This window comes from Eubalaena glacialis, chromosome 3 (assembly GCF_028564815.1).
Source record: "Eubalaena glacialis isolate mEubGla1 chromosome 3, mEubGla1.1.hap2.+ XY, whole genome shotgun sequence".
NCBI classification, from domain to species: Eukaryota; Metazoa; Chordata; class Mammalia; order Artiodactyla; family Balaenidae; genus Eubalaena; species Eubalaena glacialis.
Window position 1 is genome coordinate 184,318,002 of NC_083718.1, and position 11,430 is coordinate 184,329,431.

An 11,430-nucleotide genomic window follows, 5' to 3' on the forward strand; every position below is an offset into this window, starting at 1 on the left:
GCCTTCCCACCCCCACCACCATTATCTCCTTCTTAATGATTGTGATAAACGCCATTACTGTTTGGCCAGTATTTGCTCTCCTCTTCCTGAATCTTCCCTGCCCTGCTGACTTGGGGCTTGGCCATGTGACTTGTTTTGGTTAACGGACTTCAGCAAATGTGATCTGAGTAGAAGTTTTAAATTGTTCAGAAGGCCAGGTCTGCCCTCTTGAACTCCTGCTATTCACCATGAGAAGAATGCATGCAAGGTGCCACTGAGCCCAGGAGGGTGAGAGACTGAGGGCACAGCCTGAGGTCAAGCCCTGCTGAGACCAGCAGGACCACAGCTTCCCATCAGATTGTGAATGAAAAATAAGCCCCTGGGCTTTTGGAGTGGTTTGTGATGCAGCTTTGTTTCAGCAATGACTGATGAAATGCAGTGCTTTCCCACAGTCAAATAATTTTCTCTATTTGTCTCAGTTCTTGTCTATTTCCCTCACCAGGTTGTAAGCTCCAAGAAAGCAAGGATGATGTTGACATTTTCCCTGTTGTATGCTCTAAATTGAAGACAGTGCTTGGCATACAATAGTAGCCCAGTAAACAATTGTTGAATGGATGGATACTTTTAACCACCCCAACTAATCACATTGTATCAACAACAGCCTCGCTCTCCTTTTGGTACAGGTGAAACACGTTTTTCCTTATATCAGTATCTTGCTCACCACCAGAAGGCCACCCCTGCCCTTATTAAGAATCTCGAATTTGCTGCAGCTTATTGAAAAGGGAAAGAGTAAATCATTTGTAAACTCTAATATTAGTAACCAGTTACATGCACAACACCTCCTACCATGGTTAAGAACCACTGTTCACGTTTAACAAAGCAAGGGGCACTTGATCCCCGCCTCCACCCATTTCCAAAGACTTGGAGGTATGTACAGAGAAATAGCAACAAGCGGATACCATGGGCTTCATGTGCCAGGTGTGCTTTTACTCCTTTCCCCAATTTTTGCCTGAAAACAAAAAATAATCCGTGGAGTAATTAAACGAAAATAAGAGAAATGGAGAACATGCAGAGATATATATCAAAAGAACATTAAAATAATGCATGTGTGTTGGGGGAGGGAAGAGAGGTAGTTCATAAATCTAAACTCATAAAGAAAAAGAACTGCATTCCCTTAAATGTAAGTCAAAGGAATATCTTCCATTTTCAACATGTTCTGATGGGTCTTTCTATACACGCCATCTTGAGTTCTATTGGAGAGAAGCCAGAGGAACACAGAGGCAATTCAATGAGTGACATGGGCCCTGTGGCATATGGGCTGATTTTTGGACTGTTTACATGGAAGATTATTTAAAATGAGCCCCTTTAAGACAGAGCCAATTTTACTTATTTTAAACTGATTTCTCCTGTGTTTTGGCCATTTCCACCTGCTATTCTCATCCTCCATGTCACAACCCAGTGAGGTGTCTCCTGTAATTTGTTACTCATCATAAAGTCTGATGTTTGTACCAGACTTACATTTTTAATGTAAATTTAAGCAAATTCAAGGCCATTCCTCTTACTCTGTTTTCGAATGAGTAAGAGTGAAAGTGGGGAGATGAAGTTGTAGCTAATGTTGGGGGGCAGGGGAGTGGTGGGTTGACAGAGCTCCCCATAGGGCAGATGGTGCCAGAGAACAGCATCTGTCATCAGGGTTGCCGCTGGGTGTGGAGGTGGGGATGTTAAGGACCACTGTGGGGGGAGGGAGCCACCTGAGTCCCCAGCACCACAGGTGGCTCTCCCAAACTGTCCTCCCATGCAATACAGTTCTGGCTAATGAGACACCAACGGAAATCTGTGTTTGCTTTTCTGACAGGAGAGGATGGACCCACTCATGCCACCCTTACTCCATTTTTCTAGCTTGATGTAAACTTGATGCCTGGACTCAGCACAGCACTTATCTTTTAACAGAAGCAACAATCCGAGGAAAGATCTAGAGGACTACAGGGGCGCTGGCCCTGACATGGAGGGGACAGAGAACTCTGCTGGCATCTGCCCACCTTCTGACTCCTTGAGAGAGAAAAGTAAGCCCTCGTATGTGAGCCCCAGGAGTCAGGTTTTCTGTTTCTCGCAGCTGAAATCATTGCTAATTGATATGTAACTAAGCCAAGGGCTTTTGCTTCTGGATAATTTCAACACAGCATGGCATGCCACACACATACATACACATGAACACACATACACATATACACACACTCACACACACAACTGTGCTGTTCTTTGTTCACAACGACACAACTCATCTTCTGAGAATGAAATGCAAAAACTCAGTCCCACATTATTTCCAAGGAGTGTAATTTTGTATGTCTGGCCAGAACAAGGTAACAGCCCATGGTTATTAACAATAATGGGGAGGGGTTACATTCTCTGAGTGTGGACCATGAGCAAGGCACAGGAGCTGAGCTGGTCATGTACACGTGTTACCTTAATCAGAACTCACAAGTCTACGAGAAATGCACCGAGGTTTGCAGAGATTAAAGCACTGGCTGCACAGAATTATGGACATGGGGCTTAGACCCAGACAGGCTGAGGAAGAATCCTAACCTCTTACCCACTGCATGCCTAGGCCTCTCTGCTGAGGAGCTAAAATGACCAGCAAGTAACACACTGACCCACCACTGCAGCACTTACCTGAAAAGCCGACCCACATGCAGTGATAGTAATAATAATATTAGTTGTCACTACCATCTATTCAGTGTCCTCTCTATGCCAGACATTCATTCATTCATCAAATAAAGCTAGCTGACTCTCACATAGTATTTCCTCTAAGGCTGGCTATGCTTTAAGTGCTGTCACTGTAGTAACTCATTTAATCCTTACAACAACTCAATGAGGTATGTTCTATTATTTTACATCTTACATATGGAGAAACTGAGGCACAGAGCAGTGAACTCACCAGAGGTTACACAGACAATAAGTAGCGGAGTCAGGATTCCAACCTGTGCAATCTGAGGTGGTGAGCAGACACAGATGTTGTTCCTGCCCACAGGAGAGGGGCAGGCAGTGCCCTGTGACTCGGGGAGGGAGTCAGTACAAAAATAAACACAATGAAGGGAAGGAATGTGGTTCTTTGAGATTGTCTAACCAAGGAGTCTGACCTCGGGAAGGATTCCCTGAGAAAGTGAGCTGAGACTTAAAGAACGTGTAGGGATTAACCAGGTAATGTGTGTGCGCCTCCTGTATCTACATGCATGAGTTTGTGCCTATGTGTGTGTGTGTCTCTCTGTCACTCTGTGGTGTGTGTGTGTTTCTGGGTCTCTGTGTGTCTGTGTGCACATATATATATATATGTATATGTATGTGCACGTGTGTGTTTGGCAGGGGAGAAGCTGGGAGGGTCTATGTTTCTGGCAGAGTATGGGCAGAAGAGACAGCATATGGAAAGGACTTTGAGCAGGAAAAACAACTGTACCTTTGAGTAAGTGAATAAAAATGATTGAAGGCCAGTGTGTCTGGCACAAGGGTTGGGAGGTGGGGAGGTCAGTGGAACCTGAGGGCCACAGCTTTGTGGCTGCAATAAGGATGTATAATTATGTTCTCTACCTCCTCAACCACACTTTGAGTTAAGTGTCATTATTCTCATTTGATAGATGAGGAAACTGGGGCTCAGAGAGGTTAAATACCTTGCCACAGGTCACACAGCTGGAAGGTGATTGAGTCTGTCTGACTCCAGAGCCCCATCTCTTTCTATCACATCAAATGTGGTCACATCCACTGGGAGCCTCTGTGTCCGGGGCTCTTAAAGGAAGGTCTGAACCAGGTGGGGACAAGGAGTTATGATTCCAGAGGGCCGTCTACGACCTATAGGCACTTTGGGGTTGGTGTGGAAGTTCTTCCCACAGATAGGTGCCTCATAAAGTACTTATGGGTGAAATATACAGAAGTACCGGGAGGTTAGGTATTTCATATTAATAGCATTAGAATCTACTCAGCCTGATTTTCCAGAAATATCCTAGGCTCGGACAGTTTCTCTAAGATCCCCATTCCACCTGTCAGATGGAGTCAGACAAATCTGGGTGTGAATTCCAGGTCCTTTTCTTACCAGCTGCCTGGCCTTGGGTGAGTTATAAAACCTTTCTGCTCCTCAGTGGTCTCATCTGTGAAATGGGAGAACAGCAGCTTGTAAGGATGCCACGAGCTTCAAACGAAATAACTATCTGCAGGGCCTGGCCCTGTGCTTGGCACACGGCAGGTGCCAACCGTGCCAGAAACTGTTAGTTCCATTGCAATTGTGGTGTATCTACAAGGGGATTTCAGTGTCTTGGAGAGAACCCTGAGCCCAAGGACCTTTGTACGGAGAGCAGAGGAGGACAAGTCAATCACACTTCCTCACGATGCATAGGGACTTGCTGTGGTGGATGCTTCTGCTTTCAAGATGCACTGATGACATACAGGCACAAAACAAATTTGCTTGGTGGTTAAGCAAGTGGGCTCTGGGCTCAAATTGCCTATGTTCTTCTGGCTCTGCCACCTATTAGGTGTGTGACAAAGGCCAAGTTATTTCACCTCTCTGAGCTTTGGTTTTCTCACCTGTAAGTGGCGATTATAGTAGCACTCCTCATCAGTTTATGGTGAAGATAATGCACACGATACACTTAGAACCCTTTCTATCACAGAGTGAATATGCAATGCAGTTCACTTCCATTGTTATCTTATTGGTCTGTTGGGAGAGAGAACCTCACTGGGGGCATCTCCAGGTAGAGATGGACAATGGACTTGCTTATGGCTATTTTCAACCCTGAGGACTTTCCCAAAGGCTTATCACCTCCTTAGAGACACGGAGGCTGTGTATGGAGAGTAAAGATGCCGCACTCGGAGAGGGGGCATGCTGACACCAGCTGTTTTGGGGCTGTAAGAAGATGTTGACCTATGAGCTTGATGACTCCAGCAAGGTTAGTCAATGGTTTAATCTGGGACCATTTTACTCTGCATCTTTGGTGCTTCTCAGAAACATAAAACACACTCAAGAAAATTGAATGGCACAGAAGAGCTTGGTATGAAGGACAATGGACCAAGATCAAGGATTTGGGGTAATCTTGACAAAGACGAGGAAAAGGAACAATATCTCCATCTTCCAAATGGTTTCATGAGCCTGTGGCAAGACCCCAACCAACAACGTCAGCAAGGGATTCAAACTTAATTTACAGAGATTCTTAACTTCCTTAAAGGAAGAAAAAAAAGAAGGAGTTGATGACGAATAAGAGGAGGAGGATATAAGAACAAGAAGAAGGGGAAGAAACTAGAGATGGAGTTCTTGGAGCTGAGGGAAGATGCCAAATGATGACGCATCATTCAATGCTTTAGTAGTTCGTGTCATCCATGGTGGCCCTGGAACACAGAATCTCAGATTTGAAGGGGTATTTCATGGACACTTAATCTACTCCTCAGCAGCCTTTGGGGCTAGAGAAGTGGGCTTAAATTCTGGCTGTTCCACTTAGCAGCTGTGTCAGATACTCATATAAGTGATACTGGTTTGAGACTCAGTTTCTCTGCAAAAAGGGAGCAAAGCTTCCAGGGTCGTGTGACACTTAAAGAGACAACCAGGATGCACAGTTCCTGACTCACAACCGGTTCTCACAAGTGTTAGTTCAGCCATCACCTCCCCAGCCCCGCCATCCCAGCATTGCTCAGTGGCATCACCAGGACCTGTTAAGTCTGCCTAAAGTATACAATGCACACCCCAGTGGTGTTCTTCAGGCATGGCCAGGCTGCCCTCAGTTCCACCCAGAATCTTCACATTTGCTGGAGTGAAAGCTGAGGCTGCAGTGTCTGCCGTGGTCGTGGGGATGGGGGTGGGGGCTGGAGGAAACAGGTGTACGGAGGAGGCAGAAGCATTCTGGCTCATCCATCAGCCTAAGCCAGCAGCTGACATGAGAAATGAGGCCCCTCATGCACAGACACACACAGAGAAGAGGAAAGGTGGCGAGGCAGGAGCCCATTTATCACCCAGAACCTGCCATCCTCGCCTCTGCACCTCTGCAGGGGAGGTGAGCTCGGCCAGCCCGGCAGGTGGCTTCTGGAAAGTCAGATGCCCACAGGGAGGCTGCACATTAGCTCTGCACCTGCCTTTACTCACTGGGTATTGATCATCCCTGCCAGCCTGCATCGGCCCTTGGAGACTCTGCCTACCCCCTGATCTCTCAGCTCCTCCTCCCAGCCTTCATGATTACTGAACCAAAGCCCCAGAAGGGACCCCAAACAGAGGAGTCCTTGGCCATGTGGGTAACTTTTCACGAGGCCCCTCCTTGGGGTGCCACCCAGCATCTCAGCCCATCTATCTCCTCCCTGTGTCCTCTGCCCCCTAACACTGCTACAATGCAAAACAACTGGACTGATCAGAGGACAAAAGAAATGCTAAAATGCTGTGCAAACTGCAGAGTGAAGTAAGTGCACATGGCTTGATTTTATTGCTCCTGTGAAAGGACAGCCCGGAGCAATGCCAGCGGACAAGACAACACATACAAACAACATTCGCAGGCAGAAACAATGTATCCCATTCTTTGCTCTAGCACTGGAGACTCCCTATAGAAAAGGTGCTATTTTTGCAGTCATTCTGGACTCTACTTCCTAATTCTCCCTCATCTCAACCCAGCCCCATCTTTTTCTTGTTGCTTTCTCACTGTGGAAGTACGACCACTTCTGTTTGAGCTGAGCCCACTTGATTATCTGCCCAAGCTACTCCCCTTGAGGCCACCCAAACCCCAGACCAGGGGTTTCTCTGGATTATGTTTTTAGAAACTTTCCCTGCAAAGTACTCTGTAAGGCATTGAGGATGTCCATTGAATTAAAGTCCATTGGGAATGCATATAACTGCACATCTTGGAAAACCTGCCAATGGTGGCTTCCATAGATCAGGGTTAAGTTTCTCATGCGAGGAGGAGTTCAGAGTTGGCTCAACTGCTCAAGGACTCTGTCTCTTTTGTCTTCCCATCCTGCCATCTTCACCATTTTAGCCTGTTGCCTTATGGCCCCAAGATGACTCCTGCAGCCCCCGACATGAGATCTGTACTCAAGGTTAAGGGTGAAATGAGAGGCATTGGTGGTGCCAGCATTTTCTATTTCTTTTTATCCAGAAATGAAAATGTTTTCTAGTATCATCACCCACAGATCTCTGCTTAGTCCTCATTGGTCAGAATGGTGTCACATGACTTCCTCTGGCTGCAACGCAGGATGGGAAAAGGATCATAGAGAAAGGCAAGTGGGGAAGGAGCCCAGAGTGGGTATGGGTGTTGGGTGAACAAGCCCACAGTGTCTGTCACAGATCGTAAGCCTGGGTCAAGGTCATGGAACCAAACGTCTCCAAAAGTTCCACGATCAGTGGGTCTCCCTTCCCCACAGCTCCTATCATCACAGGCTCACCTGGAGAGCATGAAACTCTCACTCACTTTCTAAGTCATTAACTGGATTTGCAAACACTAATAAAAACATTAGTATATATAAAACTTAATCATATTCCAATTACTCTTCCCCTCCCATCAGATTAAATTTTCCATCAATTCATATACGGTTTCTTAGGAGGAGTAATTTCCTCTCCCCACACACACCAAAGAACAGTTAAAATCCATTAGCACAATCCACATAAAAATGAACAGACAAGATTATGGAAATAACCACAGGTCCACAAATTGGAAGACTGAAAAATCAAGACTAATATAAAGAAAATTCAAGTAATGAGTATAGTCCCAAGATCCTCAGTGAGAAAATCAGGTAAATTCTGTTACACCAAGGATTTGGGTTCTCCAGAAATGCTGATCTAGGGGCCCTGGTTGATCCAAAAAGTAAGCTTAAAACTTGTTCTGGAAACTGCATGGCTTTCGAGGGATTATTTACCCATAATTTTAAGACTGAATGAATAGGCTACCAGTACTACGTGAAAGCTGCAGATGGTATTTAATAATGGTTATTAGTTATTGAATGCTACTGTGCTAAGTGCTTTACGTGGGTTATCTAACTGAATCCTTGTGGCAGTTGTAGAAAGTACCTCCATCTTACAGATGTGAAAATTTAGAACTGGGATTGCAGAGCCTGTTATTTCTTTCTTTCTTTTTTCCTGTTTTTTGGTCTATGTTCTTAGTGCCACTCATGCGGTGCTTTGCTGCATGCAAAAGCCTGGTGGTGGGTGAGCAGAGCAGAGAACCTGGATTTAATGTGGGCCTGTGAGTTCTGTTTCAGAGGCTGAAAGCAAAGCCTTTGTGTGAATACTTGTATCAATACACACACACACACACACACACAGACATGACATTTACCATCTCAACGTCCTGAGATGGCGCCATCCCCACTCCCTTTTTAAGAAGCAGTTGTCTCCAAGGACATTGCCATGGGCTGAACTGTGTCCTCCCCTGTACTAGTCAGGGTTCTCTAGAACAAATAGGCTCTTCCTAGATATATACACAGGAAGAGGTTTATTACAAGGAATTAGTTCATGCAATTTTATGGAAGTTGCAAAGTCCCATCATCTGCTATCTGCAAGCTGGGGACTCAGGAGAGCTTGTGAATCTGAGGCCCTGAGAATCAGGGGAGCTGAGGGTAGGAGAAGACGGATGTCCCAGCTCAGTCAGTCAGATTGGGGGTGGCAAATTCTTCCATCCTCTGTCTTTTGTTCTATACTGGCCCTCAACGGACTGGATGATGCCCACTCACATTGGAGAGGGCAAATCAATTTATTGAGTCCACTGATTCAAAAGCTAATTTCATCCGGAAATACCCACACAGGCACTCCTAGAAATAACGTTTACCCAAATATCTGTGCAGCCCATGATCCAGTCAAGTTGACATGTTAATTAACGATCACACCCTCAAATTCACATTTTGAAGTCTTAGCCCCCGTTATCTCAGAAAGTGACCTTATTTGGAGATAGGGTTTTTAAAGAGGTAATTAAGTTAAAATAAGGCCATTAGGGTGGGTGCTTCTTATAAGAAGAGATATGACTGGTGTTCTTATAAGAAGAGGAGATATGGACACAGATACAACAGAGCAAGTGTGTAGACACAGGGAGAAGACGGTGACCTACAAGCCAAGGAGAGAGGCCTCAGAGGAAACCAACTCTGCTGACACCTTGTTCTTGGACTTCCAGCCTCCGGAAGTGTGAGAGAACAAATTTCATCCGTTTAAGCCACCCAGTCTGTTGTACTTTGTTATGGCAGCCCTAGGACAGGAATACAGACGTGGTCCTAGTTCCTGGACTGAAGAGATGCTGGGGCACTAAACAGGAAGAAGGAGGGAGGGAGAGGGGTGGAGAGAGAGAGAGTGAAGCAAGATTATGGTTCCTGAGCCCCTTTCGCCTCTTAATATGGCTACTTGAATCTTAACCACTACCTCCCATGCTTGCTTAGAAGGCAGGCATATACCCACAGTCATAGCCTGTGACACGGTTCCCTTGCTGAATTTAAATCAGCTAATAGCTGATCTCGCCTACCACCACTACTCCCTGTGGGTGCTAGCAGCTGGAGGGGCAATAGGGCCACACTATAATGATACAATTTGCAGGGCCCAGCGCAAAACGAAAAAGCTGGGAGGGCCCCTTGTTCAAAAATTACTAAGAATTTCAAGATGGCAAGAGCAGCACATTGACCAAAGCATGGGGCCCTTCTAAGCACAGGGTTCTAGGCAACTACACAGGTTGCACACCCAGGAAGCCGGCTCTGGTCTCATGCATGGGCTTGAATGAAGTGGTCAGTGGTCATTCTGAGAGGGAGCCCTCTACTTCCACAGGAATGCAACAGGGACAATGCAATGATGCAGAAAGGACAAATACTGCTGCTTCAGGGACTTTAGATCCATGTGTCACCCGGCCATTGGAGCACCAGCCTCTTGGGCCTCTGTCTTGGTCAATTCTCAGGGCCAGATATGGTTGGTTGCTGCACAGGAGATGCAAGAAAAGAGTTTTGCTTAGAGAGGTGCCAGTGAAATGCTGAAGCCACCAGATGCTGGGATGGGAGAAGTAGCCTGCTGTTGTATGTCTGCTTTTTGTTCAAAGTAATAACAATTGTAAAAATTATAATAACGGCCAACATTTATTGGACACTTGACATATACCAGGCTCTGTCATAAGTTCTTTATGGGAATTGTTTTACTTAATTATCTCAACAATCCCCTGAGCTATGTACTATTCTAATCAACATTTCACTGACTGGGAGCCTGAGGCGTAGAGAGGTTAAGGCCACAGTTCACCAGCGGGGGAGCTGGGATTCCAATAGAGATTTGTGTCTCCTGGGTGCACAGTTGAGTATTTGGCATTGTGACATTTACTTTCAGCAAACCCAAGAGGAGAAAAGTGCCAACCTGGCACCAGTCAAGAGCCAAAAGAGATCTGTTTTTTCGGGGGCTGGGGCAGGGGCAGGATTTCCTGTTTCCATTAAGGGTAAAATGGAGACAGCCATCTCTGTTATAATTTGCTGCTGAAGGACCCCACATACAACCACTTTTTCATGTGTCAAATGAAGATGGTAACTGCTGATGTGCTTACTTCTCAAGGTGCCTGTGATGACCAAACACTCCTGGGTGCTGTTTGTCATCGCTGCCTGAACTGCTCCATGATCTGTCAGTGGTACTTCACTTTCCTCTCTACCTTCTCTCCAATCCATTCTCCACATTGCAGCTCAGGCCATCTGATCATAAAGTAAATCTGATCGTCATTTCCTGTAACAGCTGTCTGTGACCTGAGGGTAAAGACAAAACTCTCTTCCCTGGCCTGCAAAGTCCTCTAGAATCTTGTCCCTCCCTGCTGTCCATCCTCCTCTCACTCTCTGTTCTCCATCACTTTCTGGGTTTCAGCCCCACTGGCTTCTTTTCAGAACCCTGACCTTATCATGCTTTCTCCTGCCACAGGGCCTTTGCACAGGCTGATGCTGAAAGGCTCTGCTCTTCGCCCTTCACCTTGGTGACTACCACTTGGTCCTCTGCAGTCAGTTCAAGAGTCAATTCCTTCCTTTTCATTTCCTTTCTTAAACAATTACTTCATAGAGATATAATTTAAATGCCATACAATTCATCTACTTAAAGCATACAATGGTTTTTGGTACATTCAGAGGATTGTGCAGCCATTACCACAATCAGTAATTTTAGAACATTCTCATCACCCCAAAGAAACCCCTTGCCTATTAAAAGTCACCCCCCATTTCCTCCTTCCTCCCTCTTCCTTACTCCCTGCCCCAGGCAATCACTGATCAATTTCTGTTTCTATGGATTTGCCTATTCTAGGCATTTCATATAAATGGAATCATACAATAAGTGGTTTCCTATATCTGGCTTCTTTCACTTAGCATAATGTTTTCAAGGTTTATCTAGGTTCTAGGATGTATCAGTACCCATTCTTTTTTACTGCCAAATAATATTCCATTATATGAATATACCACATTTAATTTGTTTATTCATCAGTTGATTGGCATTTGGGTTGTTTCCACTTGTTG